The sequence below is a fragment of the Armigeres subalbatus genome, unplaced genomic scaffold (genome assembly GCF_024139115.2).
Source record: "Armigeres subalbatus isolate Guangzhou_Male unplaced genomic scaffold, GZ_Asu_2 Contig914, whole genome shotgun sequence".
In the NCBI taxonomy this organism is placed as follows: domain Eukaryota; kingdom Metazoa; phylum Arthropoda; class Insecta; order Diptera; family Culicidae; genus Armigeres; species Armigeres subalbatus.
This window is the reverse complement of record NW_026943716.1, coordinates 91,550-119,046: the sequence shown is the minus strand read 5'-3', so window position 1 is coordinate 119,046 and position 27,497 is coordinate 91,550. Positions and strand designations below refer to the sequence as shown.

Here is a 27,497-nt window from a genome sequence, read left to right as displayed (position 1 = left end):
GTAAATGTTAGAATGGCTTTTAATAATCGAAGAAAGTAAACAAAGAAGGCTCTCTTTTGGACTTACGACGTTTCAAAAATCCTGAAAGAAAACAACAATTCTAGTTTTCGTGCAGTGAATTCATTTTCCATAATGTTTACTTTACCAGAGATGCCATGCTCAAGGTTTGGCGAAAGATCAAATTTATTTTACGATGAAAAAAAATCGTGAGTTGAAAATGAAACATTTTTTTTGCAATTCTTCGATTGAAAGTATTATACGCGATCTTCAAATAACATCTATTCAAAACAATTCGAATGGAACATTTATGAACCAACCTAAACAAGTAACTAGCAACCTGAAGCTCGTCCACCTTGTTTGTCAACATGGCGGAAGGAAATCCGCATAGCTATTTCAGTTTAATAACAAATAAAGAAAATTTGGTTATTTTTCAAACCCGTAGATATCAAGTGTCCTATTGTAGAGTATACAAACGACTTTTGAATAGAAATTGGAAAAATATATTTTTCTCTTATTATTCAGGTTTCATAAAATATCCATGTAGCAACAAAAAAAGAAAAAACTTAAATGTCGATTTTCGAATACACTAGAACAACACAAGAAAGTCAGCGCCGTGCTACAAAACTGCTGAACAAATTTAGTAATAAAAGTGCCCTGGAGAATGTATCCGATTGCGGATCGATCCCAAATGGATCCACAGAAGATCGAACTTGTCGGAAGTACGGAACCGCTGTGAAAACTCTTATGTGTTCTCCACCGAAAGAAACCAGTACGACGTTTGAAGCTACTGAACGACGCTATTAAATCTTTGACAGGTGCTGTGCAAACCACTAAGTGAGTTACATGTGGATCAGCCAAACTTTGAGCTCTTATTCAAACCAACAAGTGCAGAACCAGAGAGGAACTTTGATTCCACCGATAATACAAAGTGCGACATTTGGGGATCTGGACTCGCAAATTGAATCTCAGGGCGAGGAGCTGTACAACCGTCAAGTGAGCTACAAGTGGATCAAACAGTTTTTGATTCACACTGCGATACCCTCCATCGAATTCTAATCAGCAAAGTGTTGATGTCATAGAAAGCGAATTATTCGTTCAGGCTCTGCTCATGTGCATGAACAAAGCTTTAGATCCGCAGGATCAGCAACAATTTCTTCTATTTATTCCTCGCCATCGTCAGATCGTCCGGAACACTTCTCCTGAAATGTAGTGATTAATAGACGAGGCAGTGATGTCGTTCTTTTGATTTGTCACAGAACTGCACACACACAGTCAGGCGCTCCTGATTTTCTGTCTGAAGACTGTGGAAAAATGAAGAGTTAGGGCATTCGAGGAGGAGACTAGATGAGAGATCGTATCTTCTTCAGCGAAATCAGACAGAGGCAGACAGGACGACATAGAATTGAGCCGTGCAAAACAATGCAATAAAACGTTGGATTTGAAAACTGGTTTCCAATTGCACCCCAATGAGTCGGATTCAAAGTTATGAACGTAGAGGTAATTATTTACGAATTTCAATTAGCATATAAATATAAATATATATAATGAAAAATTATTTTCAGCAGCACGTTGCAGAAACCGTGTCGCTCGTGATATTGACACTTCAGAGGATTTCCTAGTGACTGCCAAGGGATGACAAGCCATCATTATAATAATGAAAGCTCATCGAAGAAAAGGCGAAAGTGGAATGACGATTGCATTTAGAACATCCGATTGTACAAGTGAGATGCATGTACTTTGTAAAATTCTTCGGAATTAACTCATTTCTTTATTAGGTAAGTATCGTAATTCTAATAGAATCAAAAGAGAATGTATTCGGAAGCTACCTGGATGCAGGTTCACATGGACCGGCGAGGAACAAGTCCCCATGCCCAAATGTGTCGTATGTAATGAATCCTGTCCAATAATAGTATGAAGCCTTCTATTCCTTCGTCTCAGCACACGAATGTGTGTGGATATGGTGAGGGAAACCCGTTGCATTTTCAAACGTATGCTACAAACCCGAAGTTTGTCTTACTCAAGCTAAAGTAAAGAGAATTACCGGTGCCTAGAGCTTGTATAAAATAAGTTATCGCATCGCAAAAACGGTAAACATACCACGGGAAAACTTGATATATCTGTATCAAGGATGCTAGTGTTATCGTTCTTGGAGAAGAAGACGCTAGAAATGGCGAAATTCCAATATCACTACTCAACTGTTCAACGTAAATTTTAGATATGCACAAACAATGTGAACATGGAAAACCGTTGACTGATTGAACAGGCGGTTTTTTGCTTGTCAGGTTGATGAGTAAAGTCGCTTCATTGTGCAAGAGATTGTTAGTTATCGCCAGGTATTTATACGTACCGAACCAGAGGAAAATCTTTTTGCTTTACTACCTTGATGGAGACACGAGAGGAATGGGAATATTTTTTAATGCGATTGACCAATACTTCAATTCTAAAAGGTATAGCTGGACTAATCTGCGTAGGTGTCTGTACAGATGGCATAAATCCAGTAGAATCGTATAGGGTTTTCGATGCACATGTCGCTAAAGTAGCCCTGCGCATTCATGGAGGCATGTAGCTTCACCGTCAGAACTTAGCTAGCAAGTAAACTTCATACTGGGAAATTGAAACGTCGGTGTTGGATGATGCTTAAGTTATTAATTTTATAAAGCAAAGTCTTTGATTGCTGCTCTTTTAAAATTTAGAAACGCTTGATAGTCCAAGGACGCATATTACTTCACACCGAAGTTAGGTGGTTATCCTCGCGGAAGACTTCGACCTCCGATTATTTGAGCTTAGAGAAGAGGTAAATGCTTTCTTTTAAAGACCATCCATTCCATTAGCCTAAGTTTAAAGAAACTTCTTGGCTTCTAATGTATTGCTTATTTGGCCGATATATTCAGGCAAATTAATCAAGCTCAACACAAGCTTGCAGCAGTATCCTAACTATTTTTTGATGTTATCAGAAAATTGATGCAATGATTAAAAAATTAGTTTTGGCAGAAATGCATACTAAGCGAGTCAAATAGAAGTTTTTGAATCATGATGATTCTTGAATACTTCTTCCCAAAAGTTAGTCTGACAATTCAGTTGTTATTACTAAAGACTTGGAGCAACTGAATCATCCTTGAGAAAAATATTTTTCCGACTCCCAGCAAGATTAACTACTGGATTTCAACCCTTTTGACGAGAGGTAACATCAGTTGCGCAGCACTCAAGTATATTGAAAAGAATCCTTTACTGATTTGTTCTACAAACATTATCAGCAAACAGAATTCAGAGAAAATCACTTTTGAAGTTCATGGCCAGCTCATGAGGAGTTTGAAAATCTTCAAAAAAGCAGTGCGATATTTACTTCCATTCACAAGTACAGAATTGGTTGAATGTGCATTCTCGTCATATACTTTTTTATGAAAAATAAGTATCGTAGTAGAGTTGAACGCAGGACCAGATATCCGATTATGTTGTCCAAAAAATCGAGCCGAACTTCGTTGAGCTGGCGCAGACAGTACAAGCTCAGGGTTCTTTCATTAGTTTAACTTGTCACATATGAATTGTGTATGTATGTTAACAGTAACTCTCATTGTTATCATTTAATATTTATTGTTTTTCAATAAAATTATACAAATAACTTTTTAAAGTCAAAACGCCAATTATTGCACATGCTCCAAATATTGCACAAATCTTGCATTTAAACTTTGAGTCATAAATGATTTTTTGTAATTTGTGCAGTAGTTGGCATTCGTCACTATCTAATATATTTAGATCTCACGGTATTATGACACTCTCCTGGCATTTACTATTCTTGATTGATCCATTCATGTTTAAAATATCTCTTCAGAAGATATAAGTCAAACAGTTATGTTTCATACGATTTTTAATTTGAGATCAAACAAATCAACCGAAGACTAAAAAAATGCGTAGCTAACATCATCCATGTATTGGTACACAATTAGCTAGAGTTTCAAATCTTTACAAAATAATTTTTTACTTTTAATATATTATTGATGAGGGAATACTCGAACCCGAAAAAAAAGTCAGGGTACCTCGGATAGCACGAGGAAAAACGAAGGGTACCTCATAGAAAAGGTTGAGAACCGCTGCTATAGATAATTTAAAACGTTTAATGTGATCCTAAATTGATTTGTGATTTACTACTTTCTTTTTATAGATCGTTTGTAAAGAAACCATAAGATGAGGCAATTATATTTTGCTATAAGATTGAAGAGTGACGCCAGGTAAGTAGACGCGACGGTGCAGATTCGACAGTTCATTGATGAATAAATTGTTATTCCTTTGCGTCAGTCGCGTCGCATCTGAAGTCGCGTTTTAGAGACAAGCGACGCGAAGTGAGATGCGATCAGTTTTTCATAAATGATGTTTTGGGAAAAAAAAAACTTTGCACAAGAACTACAAAAGTCTTAGAGTGGCTAAATTGTATTTCGAATCTGGTGACTGAGCTGGCCATTACACATCATTGTGTGAAATCGTTCTCATGTTTGCAATATCAGGACTTTTGCATCTGCGATAATGCTTGACTCAAGTGGAAGTGTATGAATATATTTGAAAGAAATAACCTTGCTTTTCCTGGTCCTGGACACAATCACCCTAAACTTCTTGGTCATTTGCAGTGATTTTTCCTTTCTAGTGATGATTGGGCCCGCCAATTGGAACCCCAAACAATTACCGAAACCCTGGTCTACCATTGAAGCTACTTAGTACTTAGGTTTATATGTTTCCTGTGGGTCCTCATACATAAACCGACAAGTGGTGGGGAATAATTGTGATTTATGACCGCCACAATATACTTCCGCATTCGGCTGTCCAGGTTTAGGCGCTTTGCCTCCCAGTGCAATCAATTAGATGCATTGACATCAGAAATCAATGGTTGCAATCGCTGCTGGACCGTGAGTTTAAATCGTGAGTTCATGTTTTAGTAGAAAGACAATTCTGGAAGAATCAGGGTTTTCGATCGATGCGTTCAGAGCAGCGATTATTGTTTCGGAACTGTTTTTTCTGACTGGCAGGAAATTCCTTCGTTGTCTGCTAACAAATTTCTGTTTTCGCCCATAGAGAGCTCTCATCCGCTGCTGTCTCTTACCTTTTGTTGAATGCTCATCCATGATACGACCAGGCTGTGGATGGAACGCACACTTTCAACGACATTTCCGATATGGATGCTTCAGCTTCCGACCCATGAACAATGCGGTCGCACACAATTGCGACAAGTCGTAGACATATTGAACGTGCTACAAATTCGCTGTGCCCTTAATTTGCAATAGAACAAACTTTGAAATTAGATCGAAGTATGCCGCGTCCGAGATACGATGCGATATTGTTATTTCCAGTGCTTCCGGAATTGTTTTGAATAAATTTTTGGTAAATGTTTTATTTGCTTTTACAAGGAAAAATCAAACTTCAAAATCAAGGGTGTGTGCGCTGTGAAATTTACCAAACTTCTAAGGGCAATCTATATGACACGTTTGGCCTGAAAAAATGTTACCGAAACAAGGCGCGAAAATGGTGATGACCATCGTGTATTCACACGTGAAAAGGTGCAGGACAAGTTATTGACTTAAGAACTGTGAATCTGAGTGAGTCCATCTGATTTACTTCTTCAATCTATTTTTGTATATTTTATTATTATCACTGGTTAGATCAATTTTACTGGTTTTGAGATTTTGTTATTCGGTTTGGTGGTTTTGAATGGGGTTCATCACCCGTTTCGACAAATTACTATTGGGGTGACTCTCGCATTATCATTCAGGACATCTGGGCTGACTGGCTGAAGTCTCAAATATGGACTCTATTACACATTAATACTGATACCGCGGATACGCCATAGACAAAAAATGGTAAGCCAACATCATTATTTCCATGATTTCGATAGGTATTTTTTTGCCAACAATACCATATCTAAAGTTGTTTTTTTTTATTAAATTTCCAAGAGACTCGATTTTGTTTAACTAAATTTACAATTCAGCAACTCTTACATTTTGTAAAGCACGTAAGCATTACCGTTAAAAAAACAGTCTAAAATATGTGTATATAATCAAATATTTATTTTCGTTATTTTATATAAAACGATAGTTGATGTAATTTAGCATCCCACTTGAATCGACTGCTTTTTCCTACGAAGATTCAGGATGTACTAAATGCTCTTTTTGAATTTCTCATGTTGAATACTTTTGTAGTGAATAGAAATTTGGTTGATAACAAAAATCTTCCCTCAATGTTTTTTCGATCAATACATCAAGAAACAACTATCGTTAGTTCCTCAGTAACAAATATATACCGTGCACAGCAGTGATACTCTTCGACTCACACAATCTTCCCGACTCCGTTCAACTTGCTGACGGACAAGGATGCAGATAAGCATAGCGCCAATTCCACTAACATCGCCCTTTGCTATCTCTATTACCCGTCTTCTTGTGATTATATGATAATTATCACAATCACATAATAAAGAACGAGGATTATAATGATCTTCTATCCTGCTTCTCTCATCTAGTGTAATGATAAGTTATAGCAGAAATGCTTTATAAACCCTAGCATGTTATCCTTTGAATGAATTGTGTTGTAGTAGTTTTACGAAAGAAGTTTCAGATCTAGTTACTCCTAAATCATACTCTTTAACATTGTTCCACATTTTGATTCTAATGCGATTGAAATGTGTTTGGTATAGTTCTTTTTCTGCTAAATGATATTGATTTGCATTTCTTTTACATTTTCAGTTCTAACAGGCTTTTCTTGCACCATATGTAAGAGATTTGTCTATTTCATTGCAGAATTCATTGATGTCGACTTCGTTCTTATTTCATAAAGAGCTTCACTGCCTATGATCGCATTTGTAACAATCGACAAAGTAGGCATGGGAGGTCAAATGGGGCCCTTCTAGCCGTGCGGTAAAACGCGGGGCTACAAAGCAAGACCATGCTGAGGGTGGCTGGGTTCGATTCCGGTGCCGGTCTAGGCAATTTTCGGATTGGGTTCTCGCTTCCCTGGCATAAAAGTATCATCGTCTAGCCTCATGATATACGAATGCAAAATGGTAACCTGGCTTAGAAACCTCGCAGTTAATAACTGTGGAGAGTGCTTAATGAACACTAAGCTGCGAGGCAGCTCTGTCCCAGTGTGGGGATGTAATGCCAAAAGAAGAAGAAGATAGTTAAATGGAGACTGTGAATCAAATTGTAATAAATAGATAGAAAATCCAGAATTTCCTCGAAGTTTCTGAAAATGCTAAAACACTTTATCCAGTTACAGAATCTTCGGTAGAAACATTTCCATTACTTGAGTATTTGAATGCCATCTATTTTCGAAAAAAAAAATTACACAGCGCATGGCGTACAGCGTAATAAAGTTTTCCGGTGTTACGGTTATGCGGTCACTTTGCTTAATGTTACAAAACAACGGTAGTTTTCGAGTTTTTTGGAACAAACAAACTTTCTCCCATTTCATCTGGTCAGATGGAAGAACAGCAATTTGGAGATGATTCATGAGCTTAGCTCAAAATCGACAAAAATGCAAATGTTACAAATATGCGATCATGGGCAGTTCATGTCATCAGCATAAATTAACACTTTAATCTTTTTCAGAATGAAGGAAACGTACGTACAAGATAAAGAAGATGACCCAAATGAGAGCGAGCTTCCGAAGAGTGGTTTTAGATTTGTGTCCATTTAATTTGATAATTTGTTGTCAGTTAGGTATGATTCAAGACATTTCAGGAGTCGTGGTTCAATATCAATTTTATTGTAGTTTGAAAAGCAGCATCGGTATATCAATGCGATCAAATGCCTTGCTAAAGTTCGTATATAAAGCTTCTATGATTTGCCATATGTAAAGCTTCTACATTAGGGTGTCTCAAAAAAAAATCGATTTTCGAAAAGTCATGGTGCTCAACCCTGAAATACAAGAAGATATACCTGCCTGGATAGTTTTTGTAGAATTAAAACCGAATTTCTAAAAAATCGTTTAGGGTCGCCAGATCGATTTTGAAAAATGAGCTTTTGAGTGAAAAAATCAAATATCCAGGTCCTTTTCACAATTTTCTCAGGAGTCCTTATTCGTTTTTATATTTTTTATTTTCTGTGTGGATCTTTGTCCATCTATTCTCCAGCAGATTAGTTTTAGTATTTTTCCGTTTTTACAGTCTTACTGGAACATTTTAAATATCAAGAAATAACACATTTTTTGACTAATTTTCAGTTACTTCATCTACACAAAAATAATTTTTACTCGTGCAGAAAAACTTACATACTACAAGAGCTATTTATAAGGAGTATTTTCATAAATAAATATCAAGAAATGTTGTTCTTGGGCTGAGATAATGCAGTTTTAGTAAATAGTCAAAAAGTGTTCAAATTCAGTACTTTTCTCTACATGTTATAATTTCATCAAAGGTGCACCAATATTTTAATTTAAAATTTGTTCTTTTGCTAATTTTTAATAAATGCTGATTAAGATCGTGTCGGGCCCAGGTCCTTCAAAGCATCCAAGTTGTTTGAGCGTCGAAATTTCTTGGACAGAATTTGATTTACAACAACAACAGCTCTGAAAAGATTCTGGATAAAACTTAAAAATAATCATGGTCGCGATCTTCTTTGTAAAATGTAGTATAGATGTTTTTGGAAAAATTGGCCAATAAATTACAGTTTTTTTTCAAAAGCTATCCCCAACATTTTCGTCAGTGCATTACAGATGGAAAATTGTCTGATTTTATTTTTTACGTAATTAAAAAGTTCTTTGGACAGAACTTTATTTCAAGTTCAGTTTTGAATTATGTTCTTCAAAGCATTTTTTTAGAAATTCGTTTTATTTTGGTAGGCTCAGGCGGTGTATAACTTTGCAGACCATATTTCTTTCTGTGATATATACAATCAATGTCATTTTTCCAGTTAGTAAGAGAGGATAGGAGCCAGCGTACTCGTGGTGACTCGAGGTTAGTTACAATATTAAAGGATGGACGAGGGCCAGGATTGGAATCAAGTGCTCGAGGGATTGGTTCTACTAGGGAGCGTCTTCCGGATGGCCTGGTAACGGAGATCTACGGAACATAGAGACAGAGACAGTACAAAAAAGCACGACAGAAGAAAAAAAATTAGATTTTGATGTCAAATTACAAATGAAACTTCTAAAGTAAGCCTGCATATAGACCGCATCACGATCCCCAAAACACCTCAATTTCCCTGAAGGGTTGTTTACCTCAGGCCACTAGGGTATCCAATAGTCGCTCTCTGGAGAGCGTCATTTTCCGAAGCAGAACCAAACTACGTGATCGATATCATCATAACCGCTCCGCACCTACGCAAGTTATATCGACAAGGTTTATTCTGTACGAATGTGCGTTTAGTGAATAGTGATTGGACATAAGTCTCGACATCACGCAGATGAAGCCCTCGACTTAAGTCCTCACCTCTGAACCACGCTCGCCCAGAAACTTTTGGAACTATGGAAAATAGCCACCGTCCGAGTTCATTGTGTGTCCAATTCCTTTTACCTGCCAACTTTGAAGAGTACTCGGCGGACTAATGGAAAAACTCGTTACTCGAGGTGTCTATCATAAACCTCACCTTCCATGCGCCCACCTTTGCCAGCGAGTCTGCCTTCTCATTGCCGTAGATTGAGCGAAAGTGAGATGGGACCCAAGCAAAAGTAATCTTGAATCTTTTCGACCAAAACACGCATCTGTCTCTTATGTTTGTAAGAAAGTAAGATGCATTAACCAACAAATTTCTCTGACCAAGGTGCCTCGATAGAACTAAGACTATCCGAAGATGAAATAATGGTCTACGGAGTTGATTAGGTATCCCCAAAGCGAAGTTAATTGCTGCCAGCTCAACAGCTTGTCGACCGAACACGGTTCCTGAAGTTTTTTGGAAGGTGGTTGAAGTTACAGCAATACGTAACTGTGGCCAGAAAGCTAAGATGCGTAAAATCAAGGAAAAATACAAAGACCAAGACGAAGAAGAGCGAAAGATGATGATGGACATTCTGAAATCGGCTGGCAATAGGAACACCCAAAACCAAAAACAGGAAGATGCAGATGGAAGTGATCAGAAAAAGTTCCCAGGTAAGAAGCCTCAACCGCACCAGAAAACGGGAGACATCGACGAGATCGGAGATGATACTCCTGCGGCAGCCGATGTGGATATGCTGGATACGTTGACTGGTCAACCGATGGATGAGGATGAGCTGTTGTTTGCAATTCCGGTTGTTGCACCGTATCAGTCGCTGCACAGCTACAAGTTCAAGGTGAAGCTGACTCCCGGAACAGGTAAGCGTGGTAAGGCAAGTAAAATGGCTTTGCAGATTTTCCTGAAAGATAAGATGTGCACAAATCGTGAAAAGGATTTATTGAAGGCAGTCAAGGATGAGACCCTGGCACGAAATATTCCAGGGAAGGTCAAACTGTCGGCACCACAAATGCAAAAATTAAGAAAGTGATTTATTGGTCACCTTTCCTCCCGATTAATGTTTCAATTTAATTATTTTAGATAGTTGAAAAACAAATATATAACAAAGAATGGAACTACAATGTTCGCATATTAGCCCTTTCAGTCTTCGAAAGCCTTTGTTAGTGTAAGCTTTTTATACCATTCCAATCCAGAATCAGCACTTTATTTCGTTCACGCAAGACTAAATCTAGCATGATTTTTGAAAACGTTGTATGTCCTAATGAGAGAATCTCTTCCATTACGCTCTTTTTTGTTAATAACTAGGCTAGTTTTGCTTTTGTTGCAATATTTTCATAAATAATGTTAGTATGGCTTTTTAATAATCGAAAGAAAAAGTAAACAAAGAGAGCTTCTCTTTTGGCCTTACGAAGTTTTCAAAAAACCGGGCAAGAAATACTAAATAATACTACAGCGTCGCTGCACCTATGACTGGCGTATTGTAGAGTTCCATATTCGTCGGTCTTGGGCAGGGCCGGATTTAGGGGGGGGGGTTCCGTGGCCCCGGGCCACGCAAGCGTTCCATGATAAACAAATGCTTCAACAACTCCAAAAACACATCTTCATTAAGCACTACCTTATCATCAATAACACAAGGTTTTCCTCTATCTCTACCCGCAACCATGTACTTTGTCTTGGAAGAGTTAATGGTCAAGCCTATCCTCGTCTTCTCTTTTAGTGGGTCAAAAATCTCCACTACTGTCCTATCTCTGCACGCTAGATATCCTATTGCGCCCTCGATTGCAATGTTGAACAATGAAGAAGAAGCTTCCATACAAAGCGAAACGTTGGATGAAAATTTAATCATCGTTGTTTTAATTGTAAAGATCGATAAGCCAATTAAACCTAACCAAAAAGGTGAACAATAAATTCAAAAGTGCCTCAATCCAATCCAATGTCACAAACAAGGAATACATGATTTCGAGCCAGCAAGCGTTTCTCTCATCAGCCTAATCAGTTTTGCTGGAAAACAATGTTCAGACATTGTCTGCCACGGGGCTTCAACATAAACACCAAAGGCTGAAAAAGTAAAAATCTTTCAAATGCTGAAATAACAAAAGGCTGAAAAATTGCGGAAAATAGAGTTTAATGAGGCTGGAAAATCGCGAGAAACAGATTTTAATGGAAGAATTCACATTTGACAACAAAAAAGCACTTAAATAAAGAAAAAAATTGACAAAAATGAAGGCACAAACGGAACTCTTCGTTTTCTTTCAATTTTGATTCAGAACTTTCATTTTTTTTCCGTACCGTCAAACGGGGTGACTTGCAACCGCGGGGTAACTTGCAACACTAGAGTGTTCCACAAGTTTTTTTACAATAAAAATATACCCAAACATCGACCTATGTCATCACGCATCCCTAGTTTACATTGTATTTGTTATGCCTAGTTGGTATTTAGGTGAAAATATAACTCACTGTTGTTTTTTGTATTATTTTATGAAATTGTTTTGTAATTTGAAAGTCGAACGTAGCAAATTGAAAATAATTTCACAAAAATCTATCCCCTCTCGAGTTACAGTACCTAATTAGGTATGTAATTCCGCAAAAACTATAAAATAATAAAATTGTTTGTTTTTGAAATATCAACTTTTTTTGAAATTTGTCCCCCTGCGCAGGCCTGGTAGCGATTCACTTTTTAGTGACTTGGTCACTATTTTGAGTCTAGTCACTATTTGCATCCAAAAGTCTCTTAAGTCACTATTTTTCTGAGATCTATATACTATGATCTTTTTCTTCACGAATGGAATTTGTTAAAATGCGAAAGGCTAACCTCAAATAAAGAGTACAGAATTGAGGAGTATTAGAACCCGAAATTAGCGGGCAGCAGGGACTATGTCCAAGGGCTTGACGATCCCTCCCCAGGCCATCTGCGAGTTGTGGGGCTTGCCTAGGATGTGGTGGGGTTTGACAGTGGGCCCTGTTAAACCTCTATAAAAAGCTGCATGTATCCGCAAGTAGGCCCCACCAAAGCGACCGTGTGCCGCCAAAAGAACACAAGCCCCAGTCCTGGGGTGAGGTGGGACGCTAAACAGCCCTGACACGACGGTCCTCCGACGAGACAGGAAGTTTGCGCAGGCCCGATAAGCCGCCTAGAAAACCAATCATTACGAACAATATAAGAGATAATGCGACTCGATATAATCGGCAAAGACCTAGGCGACGAAAACAGGATCACGATTGGAAGCTTGGAACATGGAATTGCAAGTCGCTAGGTTTCGCAGGTTGCGACAGGATGATCTACGATGAATTACATCCCCGCAACTTCGACGTCGTGGCGCTGCAGGAGATTTGCTGGACAGGACAGAAAGTGTGGAAAAGCGGGCATCGAGCGGCTACCTTCTACCAAAGCTGTGGCACCACCAACGAGCTGGGAACCGGCTTCATAGTGCTGGGTAAGATGCGCCAACGCGTGATTGGGTGGCAGCCAATCAACGCAAGGATGTGCAAGCTGAGGATTAAAGGCCGTTTCTTCAACTATAGCATCATCAACGTGCACTGCCCACACGAAGGGGGACCCGACGACGAGAAAGAAGCGTTCTACGCACAGCTGGAGCAGACATACGATGGATGCCCACTGCGGGACAGGAAGTAGGAAGGGAGGAAATGTTTAGACCGGTCATCGGACCGGATAGTCTGCACACCGTATCGAATGACAACGGCCAACGATGCATAAACTTCGCAGCCTCCCGCGGAATGGTAGTCCGAAGCACCTTCTTTCCCCGCAAAAATATCCACAAGGCCACATGGAAATCACCTAACCAAGAAACGGAAAACCAAATCGACCACGTTCTAATCGACGGTAAATTCTTCTCCGACATCACGAACGTCCGCACTTACCGCAGTGTGAATATTGAATCCGACCACTACCTCGTTGCAGTATGCCTGCGCTCAAAACTCTCGACGGTGTACATCACGCGTCGAAGTCGGACGCCGCGGCTTAATATCGGGCGGCTACGAGACGGTAGACTAGCCCAAGAATACGCGCAGCAGCTGGAAGTGGCACTCCCAACGGAAGAGCAGCTAGGCGCAGCGTCTCTTGAAGATGGCTGGAGAGATATTCGATCCGCCATTGGTAGCACCGCAACCGCTGCACTTGGCACGGTGCCCCCGGATCAGAGAAACGACTGATATGACGGCGAATGTGAGCAGTTAGTGGAAGAGAAGAATGCAGCATGGGCGAGATTGCTGCAACACCGCACGAGGGCGAACGAGGCACGATATAAACAGGCGCGGAACAGACAAAACTCGATTTTCCGGAGGAAAAAGCGCCAGCAGGAAGATCGAGACCGTGAAGAAACGGAGCAACTGTACCGCGCTAATAACACACGAAAGTTCTATGAGAAGTTAAACCGTTCACGTAGGGCCACGTGCCACAGCCTGGTATGTAAGGACATAAACGGGAACCTTCTTACGAACGAGCGTGAGGTGATCCAAAGGTGGCGGCAGCACTACGAAGAACACCTGAATGGCGATGTGGCAGACGAAGATGGCGGTATGGTGATGGACCTGGGAGAACGCGCGCAGGACATAATTTTCCCGGCTCCGGATCTCCAGGAAATCCAGGAGGAGATTGGCCGGCTGAAGAGCAACAAAGCCCCTGGGGTTGACCAACTACCAGGAGAGCTATTTAAACACGGTGGTGAGGCACTGGCTAGAGCGCTGCACTGGGTCATTACCAAGATTTGGGAGGAGGAAGTTTTGCCGCAGGAGTGGATGGAAGGTGTCGTGTGTCCCATCTACAAAAAGGGTGATAAGCTAGATTGTAGCAACTACCGCGCAATCACATTGCTGAACGCCGCCTACAAGGTACTCTCCCAAATTTTATACCGTCGACTAGCACCAATTGCAAGGGAGTTCGTGGGGCAGTACCAGGCGGGTTTTATGGGCGAACGCTCTACCACGGATCAGGTGTTCGCCATTCGCCAAGTACTGCAGAAATGCCGCGAATACAACGTGCCCACACATCATCTATTCATCGACTTCAAAGCCGCATATGATACAATCGATCGGGACCAGCTATGGCAGCTAATGCACGAACACGGTTCTCCGGATAAACTGATACGGTTGATCAAGGCGACGATGAATCGGGTGATGTGCGTGATTCGAGTTTCAGGGGCATTCTCGAGTCCCTTCGAAACCCGCAGAGGGTTACGGCAAGGTGATGGTCTTTCGTGTTTGCTATTCAACATCGCTTTGGAAGGGGTAATACGAAGAGCAGGGATTAACACGAGTGGTACAATTTTCAATAAGTCCGTCCAGCTATTTGGTTTCGCCGACGACATAGATATTATGGCACGTAACTTTGAGAAGATGGAGCAAGCCTACATCAGACTGAAGAGGGAAGCTAAGCGGATCGGACTAGTCAGCAACACGTCGAAAACGAAGTACATGATAGGAAGAGGTTCAAGAGAAGACAATGTGAGCCACCCACCGCGAGTTTGCATCGGTGGTGACGAAATCGAGGTGGTAGAAGAATTTGTGTACTTGGGCTCACTGGTGACTGCCGAAAATGACACCAGCAGAGAAATTCGGAGACGCATAGTGGCTGGAAATCGTACGTACTTTGGACTCCGCAAGACGCTCCGATCGAATAGAGTTCGCCGCCGTACCAAACTGACAATCTACAAAACGCTCATTAGACCGGTAGTCCTCTACGGACACGAGACCTGGACGATGCTCGTGGAGGACCAGCGCGCACTTGGAGTTTTCGAAAGGAAAGTGCTGCGTACCATCTATGGTGAGGTGCAGATGGCGGACGGTACGTGGAGGAGGCGAATGAACCACGAATTGCATCAGCTGTTGGGAGAACCTTCCATCGTTCACACCGCGAAAATCGGACGACTGCGATGGGCCGGGCACGTATCCAGAATGTCGGACAGTAACCCGGTGAAAATGGTTCTCGACAACGATCCGACGGGTACAAGAAGGCGAGGTGCGCAGCGGGCAAGGTGGATCGATCAGGTGGAAGATGACTTGCGGACCCTCCGTAGACTGCGTGGTTGGCGACGTGTAGCCATGGACCGAGCCGAATGGAGGAGACTCTTATATACCGCACAGGCCACTTCGGCCTTAGTCTGAATAAATAAATAAATAATAGAACCCGAATCACATCTGTTGGTGAGCGTTTATACCCTCCGGTGACAATGATAGTGAATAGCCTCAGTTTCATCACTTGACAATGAGGTTTGATGTTTCTCAACATCAAGGAGAATATTAAGCGATAAGAGCATCGATGACAGAAAGTACATTATGATTATTTAATAGGTTATTAAATCCGTTTATGTTTGTTAAATCCGCCTTGCGACCCTTCGAGATAAGTCTCGAAAAAAATGTAGAGCAAGTTATGTCAGAAGTAATTCTGGCACAGGCCACTAAATTCAAAACTTTATCATTGATTTTTTCAGAAATATTACATTTTTATAAAAAGAATCTGTTTATTAAAAATTAAAATAGATAACCAAAAAACTGGTGTGGAGGTGAATGAGTTAGTCGAATTTTCAAAATTTGAAATTAAACAAAACAATAATTAGATTTAAAAGATTTCTTTGACTCAAGATTATTTGGCCACCCAACTAAAGTCTGCCATTCAGAAATTAAAGTTTATTAGAATTTCTGGATTCTAATAAGAGACCATCGTTTCATTTCAAAATTATTCTCAAATATAACATCGAGTTCAAAATCTCAAAAATTTCATTTAATGATAAACATTAAACCATAGTTTAATAACAGGTAAAATCGTATTTTTAATATTTCTTCACTATATTAAATATTTTATATTTATCAAACAAATGGTCCTACCCAAGATTTATAAGCTTTGTAGCATTAGCATTGTTACAGTATAATTCGTAGATTGGACACTAGTGATACTCATGTTTTACTTTTGAGATCCTCATCTAGACCATACCATACCATACCGGTAATACCGACTAAACTCCCTTGGGCTCCACCATCGTTTCCCCCAGGAACTACCTTCTGTACTGCTTCTGGGGGATGGCAGTACTAAACGTACTCGCTCATTCTCGCTCACACAGGCACCCGTCCCATGCGAGTCTGACTTGGGTGCTCGCTCTATCGCACCCTCAAACACACCCTACATACTCTGTTGCACCTCTGTCATGCCGTGTGGGTCTGACTTGTGTGCCCACCCTTCTCATGCCATGTGGGTCTAACTTGTATGCCCACCCAAACCCTTGATTCACGCTCATACACTCCATGCTTGCACACACGCTAACGCTCCTATGAGTCTGACTTGTGTGCTCACCTCTATCATGCCGTGCGGGTCTAACTTTTGTGCCCACCCTTCTCATGCCATGTGGGACTGACTTGTATGCCCACCTTTATCATATCATGTGAAACTGCTCACCTCTTTAATTCAGTTCGCGCTGAGACATACTTCTCTAGTCATTCGACCTAACACTCCCTCTGGCATCCCTTGTGGGACATTTCACTTAGGTTCTCACTTCTGACATACCATGTGAGTCTGACTCACCTCGCTCATGCCATATGAGACTAGCTCAACTCAACTCATTCCTTTCGTACCATGTGAGACTGACTTGGATGCTCACCCATACTCCTCTGCCACGCCGCGGGGTATCAGTAGTCGTAGGAACCAACATTCCTGCGCTACTCCCAGCGCGGCGTGAGCAGTCCATACATACACCTATTCATTCACACTTCTGCCATGCTTCGAGGTGACGATCTCGATTGCCACCCGCTGCGCCATTACCTCTGCATGGGCAGACCATTCACACACTTCTCCGCGTTCAGCACTTTCGCTCTAACTAACCAATCACAAGTTAGTCATGCTTGTCGATTGTTGCTCGGCGCGCCAGATTCTCTGCAAGCTGCATGCAATCTGGGTGGTTGCAGTCGAGACTGCGTTCCACTTCTCCACCGCTTGATACATTCTCTGGATAAGATTACCCGGAGTTGTGTCCCGGCCGCAAACGTCTAGCATTGCTCTTCTTTCGACGTCGAAACGAGGACATTCGAACAGTATGTGCTCTGCAGTTTCGTCAACACCTGGACAGTCAGGGTAGACGGGGACCTCCGCGTGCCCAAACCTGTGGTGGTACTGTCGGAAACAGCCATGGCCTGACAGGAATTGTGTCAGATGGAAGTGAACCTCCCCATGGGGTCTCCCACCCAGCTTTTCTGATATATGTTATGCAGAATCAGCCGGTGGGTCCACCTACCTTTCGAGGAGTTATCCCACTCGCGCTGCCATCTGGCAACCGAAGTCACCCTGGTACACTCGCGGGCTCCTCTGGTGCCACGTAGGTCAAAACACTCCTCGTCTTCCCGGATGACCAGCCCGACTGGCATCATACTCGTTATCACGCAGGATGCGTCGTACGATACCGTGCGGTAGGCCGATATCACCTTGAGACACATCAAGCGGTAGGTGCTCTCCAGTTTCCGCAGGTAACTGGTTACCCCCAGTGCTTTTGCCCAGGACGGGCCGCCGTACCTAAGAATAGATGCGGCAACGCCTGCCAGTAGCCTACGTCTACTGGCGCACACCTTGGAGCTGTTGGACATCATCCTCGATAATGCCGCCACAGCAGTCGAAGCCTTCTTGCACGCATATTCGACATGGCTACCGAAGGTAAGCTTGTCGTCTATGATGACCCCAAGAATCTTCAGACTCCGCTTTGAAGTGATCGCGACGTCTCCCACGTATACAACTGCATGTTGTGCCGACTTACGGTTGCTGACGATAACCACCTCCGTCTTATGTTGAGCGAGCTCAAGGCCTCTCGCACTCATCCAGTCCGCCACAGTGCTGATCGCGTGTTCTGCGGTTAGCTCTACTTCGGGGATTGACTCACCGTAGACCTCTAGGGTTACATCGCCAGCAAAGCCGACGATCTTCACACCAGGAGGAACTTTAGCTTCAGAAGTCATACATCAGGTTCCATAGTACCGGGCCCAGGATTGACCCTTGCGGGACTCCTGCGGTAATGGGAACACTTTTCTGACCGGCATCGGTCTCCTATAGCAGCACACGGTTCTGGAAGTAGCTTTCCAAGATCCGGTACAGTCTTGGAAAGCTACTTCCAGAACCGTGTGCTGCTATACGAGACCGATGCCGGTCAGAAAAGTGTTCCTATTACCGCAGGAGTCCCGCAAGGGTCAATCCTGGGCCCGGTACTATGGAACCTGATGTATGACGGGGTTGCTAGCAATGTATCACATTGCTAGCTTCTAACTTATCCAACGAATACCATCCTCAATATCCAACTCCGTTGTACTTATGAGAGTGTCCTTATAGCCACTGGCATCTAGCCTCCATCCTCTCCTTCCTTACGATAAAGATGGGCGTGGCCAGTAGCAGTAATCCTCATGCTTTTGTTATTTTTGCTTTTTCTTCATATGTGATAGCATTCTATATAAGGATTCAAAAACAAAATACTACTTTGAAATCTACGAATTATACCGTAACAATGCTCATGCAACTTGTAGTTCTATTCCCGGTTCAAAACTTCATACAAAAGTCATTATTTGGTCACTTTTTCTGCAATTGAAAGGCACTATTTGGTCACTTTATCGACATCGTTGGTCACGAAACTCACTAATGGCGTTCATCCGATGACTTGAAAATATCAATCAATCCGATGAAATTGTAAAAAAAATCGTAATGAGGGGAGGGGGATCCCTCAAGTAAGGCCCCTGCATTGACAGTGGTGAAGAATTACCCAGGATGAAAAATTACTATGATTAAGTTGTTCTAAAACATATTATGATTGAATTCGATGAAGTGTTGCAAGTCACCCCGCAGTAGGGGTGGCTTGCAACACCCATCATTTTGATATTATTTTCATATTTTTATTATTGTTATATGTCTGACTATAGTCTAATCACTAATATTAGGACACATTAAAAGTATCATGTACTAGTAGAATGAATAAATCCTTCTAATTCAGAATTATTGAGAGAGAAACTTGAAAAGTGTTGCAAGTCACCCCGTTTGACGGTACTACACAACAAATTTAGAGGTATCATGGAAAGGAACAAAGGAATTCTTAATTTCTTTTTCCCTTTTTATTCTTCCTTCTTCCCTTCTCCTTTCATTATACCTTCTTCTTTTTTATTTCGTTCTTCTTTCTTCTCCCTCTTTTCTTATTCCTTGTTCCTTCTTTATTCCTGTTTTCTTCTTTCTTCTTCCTCCTTTTTCTTTCTTATTCCTTCTTTCTTCCTTCATTATTTTTTTATTTTTCCGTCGTTGTTCCTTTATCGTTCTTTGATTTTTCTTCTTCATTCTTCCGTCTTCCTACTACCTTCTTCATTCTGTCTTTTTTCTCCTCTGCTCCTTTTTCCTTTTCCCTTCTTTCTTCCTGATTCCTTATTCCAAATTTCTTCTTCCTTCTCTTCCTCCTTTCCTGTTCCTTATTTCTTCTTTCTTACTCAATCTTACTTAACAGCCTTTTGATACTTTCAGCCTTGTGAAACTTTCAAGATTTCAGCCTTTTGACTTCTGACAGCATTTTTCTCATCCGACAATGCGCAGTGTCCAACACTCCCTGTGCTGTTGTAGTCACAGCGTCTTGGATATTCTTTGACAATCTGTTGACGTCGACAGATCCGTTTGCAACCCCTGTTCAATCATCCAGCCTCTGGCGGTACTGTTCAGCAACCCTTCCCGAGTAGGAGAAATTAACTCAATAATACGTATCGGCCGTTTGCATCAAAAGGCATATCGACAGTTTGCTCGTTCCATTACATCTACCCGCAGAAATAATGCTGGCAATTCCTGGGTGAAATAATGGGCGAAGCCCAAGGGAGTTTAGTCGATATTACCTTCACTGGTCGAGTCACACTTCTGTGTGGTAGCCTGGTAGCCTACTAAGTACGTGGGTTGGGTCGTGCGTAAATGCATTCTCCTTGTCAAAAAAAAAACTACTTCTTCATATCTTTACTTTTTTTAGAAGTTGGCACTAGCCCATAAAAAGGAAAACAAACGCGATGTGAACAAGTGTCGAAGGATCACGCCACGGCGATTAGATATTGACGGTAGTCTTCTGAACTGGTTTTATTCATATTTCTCAGACCGTCACCTGACGGTAGCTATTGGAAAATGGGAATGCACATCTAAAAGTTTTCATACCTCCCGTAACGCTGGGTAGACACCTTTGCGTGGTGTGTTGCGGTGTAAGATCTACCACGATCACATTGTCAGCTACAGGCAAATCCTGACCCAACGAATACCTTCCCCAATATCCAACTCCGTGGTACTTATGAGGGTGTCGCTGAGTCGGGGGCCTCTCATTAAGTAAGTACTACATCAACACTTCCTTCCCCTCCCAAGTTACGGTGAAGATGGGCCAGGAGTAGTAATCCTCATGCTTTTGTGATTTTTATCCTAGATTGAAATCAAGGACCACACTCACCTTGATTTCTGATAACAATCTGAATAACGATTCCAAAAGAGAAACGTGAGTATCACTAGTGTCCAATCTACGAAGTACACCATAACTATGCTATGCTATGCTATGCACATCTAAAAGTTTTCATACACCACAACTGGTGCACAACTGATCTTCTTGATCTATTTCAACGAATTATACTTTGTAACGTTTTGTCGAAAAAGTCATCAACCATCGACCATCATAAAACCAACACACTGCACAATAATCGAACTTATATTCAAAAATCTGGCTATCACGCCCATTCCTAGATTTGGAATTGCCAAACTTTAGTTTATCAGGTCAGGCCATGTGTCCTAAGCTCCCCATAGGGCTAACGTGAAAGATATCCATCCTGGGTGGCTGCTCGCTTTAGCCTTGATCTGGGCCCAGGTAAGATTCCTGTCGACCTCTTTATTATTTTTTTTTGTTGAGGCTGCTTCGCCACAGGTCCCTGGGTCTGCCTTTGGTGCGATGTCCAGCGCTGGCTTGCAGATTTCGTCTCCTCTCTTTTTCTTGATGTCCCCCTCCATTTACGCTCTCGAATTTTTGTTGATATCGGTTTTTGATGGGCATCGTCGTTGAAGCTCAGCATTCGAGATCCAGTTGTGAGGCCACCAGGCCCGATGTATAAAACATAGACATCGGTTGATGCATACTCGTAGTCATTGCGTAATCTCTACTGATATACACTAAGTCTCACTTGCGTATAGCAACACAGATTTCACGTTGCGGTCTGCCGACGTGCTCAAGATGGTGAAAGATATAAATCAAGTTTTTTTTGGCTTTGCCCGTCGTGGACGAAGGATATGCGTTTCCGGAATACAGTTCAAGTTCCAAGTCTGAGATTCTGACGGAGCTGAAATCTGAAATCCAGACGAATTTCGCCACTCAGAAGGCAACGAACCGAGCGATATTAGAACCACGGTTTACGAACCAACGGCGCCTCTTCAGCGTGACTTTCGATTCTCCCCCGGTTGCGAAACCTACTCTCCTGCTGAGAATCGGCAGTACTCTTTCGCCTTCCTCGAAAATCGAGATCGTCCCTCAGCCCCAGCTCAAATTCTGGCTTTATTGGTCACGGATTGCACCAGACGAGACGTTTCGGTTGTGAAAGCAAATTAGCGCATAATCAGAAAAGCATTTGGAAACTAAGCAGATCGGTTGGTGTCCAAGGTGAAACACATAAGCTATCTTTTGTGTCATTTGCCAATTTGTCATAAATGCCAAATTAAAAACAAGAGCGCTTCTGATTTCGACATGGCCTGTACCTGTACCTATCGACGAGATTCAGGTAAATGCGATTGACCGTGCACCAAACCGTGGGTTGCTATGGCAGCCTATAACCATAGAGCACCTGAACGACTTCGAATTGGCTGATGACGTTGCATACAGTTACCTCTTCCAGTTTCACAGTATCCGGGCAATCAGTGGAGAATGTTGAAAGCTTCCAATATCTTGGTAGCCAAATGGCGTCAGACGGCGGTACCAAGATCGACATAGGCGCACGGACCAAAAAAGCAAGGGCTGCCTTTGCGAGTTTAAGAAATATCTGGAAAAAACAGGCAGATAAGTGAACGCACCAAAATACGAATTTTAAACTCCAACGTAAAATCTTTGCTGTTATACGCTAGCGAAACATGATGTGTATCAGTGGAGCACACTCAACGACTGTGCAGGTGTTCATCAACAGATGTCTGCGGTACAGTGATGGGAAATGTCAAAAAATGTCATGGCATTGCTATTACTTATTTTCTTAATAACTTTTTTCAAAAGTCATTTACAGTTCAGACTTTTTGATTAACATGTAGTACTTAAAGGGTCCTAGAACTTTGTCGAACAGATCATTGTTCTAAATACAAAGTGTGAGCCATGAGAACGAGATTAAAAAAATGTCACGGAATGTCATGACATTAATGTCATTCGACACTAATTCGGCTCTCACGCCTCCAATATCATACTTAGAGAAATTACCTGTTAGAAAAAGTTTTCAGGTCCTTTAAGGGCTACATGTTTCTAAGGAAAACATAATTGTAAATGACTTGTGAGAAAAGTTATTAGCAAGTTAGTCCTATGACATCGATATGACATTTCCCGTCACTGCTGCGGTATAAGACTTTAATGACGTACGTCTAGTCCGATTGCCTCTTACCGCAAGACCATATCGATGCTTTCGCTAATTAGTGCTATCTATATCGACTGATAGTTAACCCGAAAAAAATGCTCGATCATAACTTTTTCTCGAACGAAACAATCGATCATCTTTAAACTCTGCTTATTCGGAGCAACTATTGAAATTTTAAGAGTGCACTGTATGAAAGATCTCGGTGTTCTATTAGATTCTAAACTGAAATAACTCGGATTACATTTCATATGTTGTCGATAAAGCATCCAACAGAGTGGCGTCGATATTTGATTACCAATTCACGCGAGATGCCCTCCGCCAGATTCTCAAATTGTTTTTTATTGTAATTGTAATTTATTAACTATACGTGGGCCTGTTAGTTACCTTTACATTAGGTCAAGGTAGAAGGTTTTTTCCAGAGCAACCAGAGCAATTGACGCTCGTAGATTATACCTTGTGAATGAACTTTTAATTGTATTTGTAGGTATCTCAAACTCTTGACAATGTTTTTATTGTAGTTATGCGATAGATTTGTATTCATGTCTTTATTTATTTTTCAATCATCATTGGGACTGTAACTAGTCTGTTAGTGTAATTCAGAAAAAAAACAAGTAAAGTATGAAATCTTGACCAACATTTGAAAAGGTCGTAACAGCCAAAATTTATTCCTTCTGGTTCTTCGTCTACATATAAAGCTAAGCATAATAGACGAAGAATCAGAAGGGACAAATTTTGGCTGTTACGCCTTTTTCAAATGTTGGTCTAGAAATAAGCTAAGCATCTAAAATCATCAACATATGCCTGCAGCAGCAGTATGAAAAACTGGATCGCTGTGTTCCATTTGTAATTGAAAATATATGAAGCAAAATATCTTCTATCCAGTTCCAGACAGAACGCTATATTTTTAATGTTATTTCTCATCCACAGCGTATACAGTCGAGTCGACCCGATGAATGGTTAGTTTAGGAGCCCCTGCTATTTATATGAGCTCCCTGCGTAGAGCAACTCTCAGACTATCGAATGTGTCAGCGCCAGCCAGGTACTGAGAGTGAGCGCCCATAGCTGGAGCGTGATACGAAAGCATGGCATGCTGATCCAAGAGCATTCGCAGTTTGCTTCAAACATCTGATTGTGCCGCATGTGCATTGCCGGCGAGCGTGTCTAGCAGCTAGTGTTCTTTTTGAGTGATGTTGAATCCATTTGGTGTTGGTCTTGAATCTTAATTATTTTCTCTATACGGTGTGTCCTATACGACAGACCTTTATCACGAAACGAGAAACATATACCGTGGGTGCATTTTGTGAAGTTACCAGAGCCTATCGTATTTTTCGTGCTCCGCTGTCCAAATTTAGTGTTTATTTACATTCCAATTTCAACTGTTCTGTGCTGTGCATATGAATAGTAGGTAAATCACGTTTCCTGCGTGGTCTCCCCGGTGCTTCGTATCAAACAACATTCAGGTTCAACATACACAGAGTGTAGTGCTGTTAGGCGTGTTTCATGAGGGGCAAATGCACCTGCACATAGAAGAACCCCAGTTCCAAAAAATGTAAAGCCAGTGATCGTAATGAAAACTGCCATTATCGTCACATTAAGCCAACAATAAAGGAAGTGTTCAATGTGTGCAAACAAGCACAAAGAAACGAAAATCAATGCGATAATTGCGATAATCATCTCGTGTTAACTGTGACAATCGTCAGGAAAGCAATTTCAGCAACCAGAGAGTCACACCCGGCTCCGGAATCGGTTGCTTCGTGGAAAATCGATATCACCAAATCGTGCCGCATAACAGCAGCCTCCCATCTAGAAGAGAAGAATCTTTATTGCAGTTTGCGCGTGTGTTTTGCTTTGTCGTACATTTCTGTAACATTATTCAATATTATAGAAAATTCCAAGTAAACTAATTGTGATAGTGTTGTAACTGAGAAAAAGTGCTTAAAAATCTCGGTGGAAAATTCCTATGACCGTAATAGGAGTGTGCCTAAATTCAACAAAAAATCAAAGGTTGCAGGGAAAATCTGCGAAGACCAAAGAGCTAATATCCGACGAAAGTGAGAAAAGCAAGAAACAAGCGAGCAAACAGAGAATATTGCTGGTGCTGGACTGGCTGGCGGCTAGCGACCTGGTCCGCGTTGCAGTGAATCGAGCCGTGTGACTCACCCAAACAAGGTAAATATTATGAAGGCTTTTATTACATGGCCCGTGTTGTGTGTTTTTCCCTATATGTTTCTGATTATGGCATTATCAATTATTATGACATTGGTTGAGATGGATTTAAAATGGGTTTAAATTGTAATTGCAAGGAACTGGTTACCACTCAGTGCCCTTGAATCTGGTTTCCAGACATAATCCAGAAGGTAAAACAACGGGAGATTAAAATAATTGTATAATGAATATAATTTCACGGTCATCTTTAGCCGACTATGTTTTTCCTAATTTGGCCATACGTTGATAGCATTTGAATTCCAGCCTAAAGTTCGATTGCCAACCAGAAACAGCGAAGAGTAACTAACCTTGCAGCTATATCTAATCTGTTCTTGGTTAGGATTAGAGCACTCTGTTTGATAAATTTAATTAAGTTTCTGCATTCGACGGGGTAATGATTTCTTGGACAAAGGACTTCAGATACTATTGATATTCGCAAATATGATATTTATATTATAAAATCGAAGCATGAAGGCAAATATACTCGGACTACATCACACAAAGTCTTACATTATAAACTGAGCTGCGAGGATTTGTCTCTCTCGTGCAGCAAGATTGCACTAAGAAACTATATCTTTCCACTCCAAAAGCATACTTTTCATAGCAAGGGTCTCTTGATTACTTCTTCTTCTTCTTCTTCTTTTTGGCACTACATCCCCACACTGGGACAGAGCCGCCTCGCAGATTAGTGTTCATTAAGCACTTCCACAGTTATTAACTGCGAGGTTTCTAAGCCAAGTTACCATTTTTGCATCCGTATATCATGAGGCTAACACAATGATTACTTTATGCCCAGGGAAGTCGAGACAATTTCCAATCCGAAAATTGCCTAGACCGGCACCGGGAATCGAACCCAGCCACCCTCAGCATGGTTTTGCTTTGTAGCCGCGCGTCTTACCGCACGGCTAAGGAGGGCCCCTTGATTACTATTGAATTTAATATTGCGTTGCCATTGCGTTCAAAAATTATGAACTCTTTTTCATTCACTCAGTGACTTAATAAAATTACATTGACATCTCTCGTATTAGTCAGTTTCCGTAACAAAAAGGGACTACTAATATTTTTGAGCTAAGTTAAAATCAAGCCATGGGTATTCGAATCCGACGAGTTTTTACTTTTTTCGCACAGATTTTTAACACAGATGTTTTGATTATACAATTATTTTTCATATCCAACTACAGTAATATGAGTATCCCGATTTTTTATTCCACTAGAGAATTTTGGGGGTGACTAAATAGGGCATTTGACAAACCGGAAATTATTTCATTCTAAATAGTTTAGTTCTTTTCTAGAAAATAAATCGCAAAAATGCTTTACAGAATCCTTTCACAAGTACTCAGAAATGATTCATATAATAAACCAAAGGTGGTGAAAGATATTTAATGAAAATCATTGTTGTTTACGGTATTATTTATGAAAAGAACAAAAAAAATTACATATAAACGGCGCTAGTGTGCTTGCATGTGCGAAATATGGATCTAGCTTGAGATCCTGCGTACCTACATCCAAGTTGTATACAACAAAATTGATCAGGATGACCAGGACTATGCTCAGTGTAATGAACACTTCTTCCAAGAGGTGGCGCTAGTGAGCAGTTATTTTTGAGTATTTTGAGATCTGACGTATTTTGACGCGTAGTTTTTTTTTGCAAACATGAGAGTTGTATGTGTTGGAAGAAATGCTCATTACACTGAGCACCGCTTTATAGTTCTGGACAGCCTGAACAATTTTGCCGAATATAATTTGGGTGTAGGTACGAGGGATCTCAAGCTGGAGCAATATTTCACACATGCAAGAATATTGCAAGCACACTAGCACCGCATATTTTTAATATTACTAATTATTTTATCCGTCACAAGACAGCCCATTCCCACCAGAGATAAACTTTGCTAAAAGACATAATTTTAACGAATTTCAAATTCGTCCGATAGGAATATTTACAATGTAGAAAATTCCATATATCGGAATATCTTGAGTTGATCTAAAATAATGATTTCATATATACCACCACCTAGCGGCCAAGTTATTAACTAATCATTGTCACATGTCAAAGCACACGCCTTCCTATACTCTGAGAAAAATCTATGCTAAATAGATTAGAAGTCATTCTATTTGGCTATTCACCTGGTTGACCCCGTCTAAGTTTAAATTCTGACAATACAGCATTAGTATAACTTTGAGTAATACGAGCTATAGTATAACTTTCAAAAAAACTAATAAAGTATATAAATTCCGTTTGCTTAGCGTTTGAAATATTTCAGTATTATTATTTTTGTTTTATTTATGTTTGTCAAAAATAATTTCGAAATAAAA

General features: G+C 40.9%; 1 pseudogene; it reads left to right on the top strand.

Moving 5' to 3' along the window:
- Nucleotides 1–10,528, top strand: part of LOC134204807 (ribosome quality control complex subunit NEMF homolog) — a 32,498-nt pseudogene extending 21,970 nt beyond the window's left edge.
- The last annotated feature ends 16,969 nt before the right edge of the window (nt 10,529–27,497 follow it).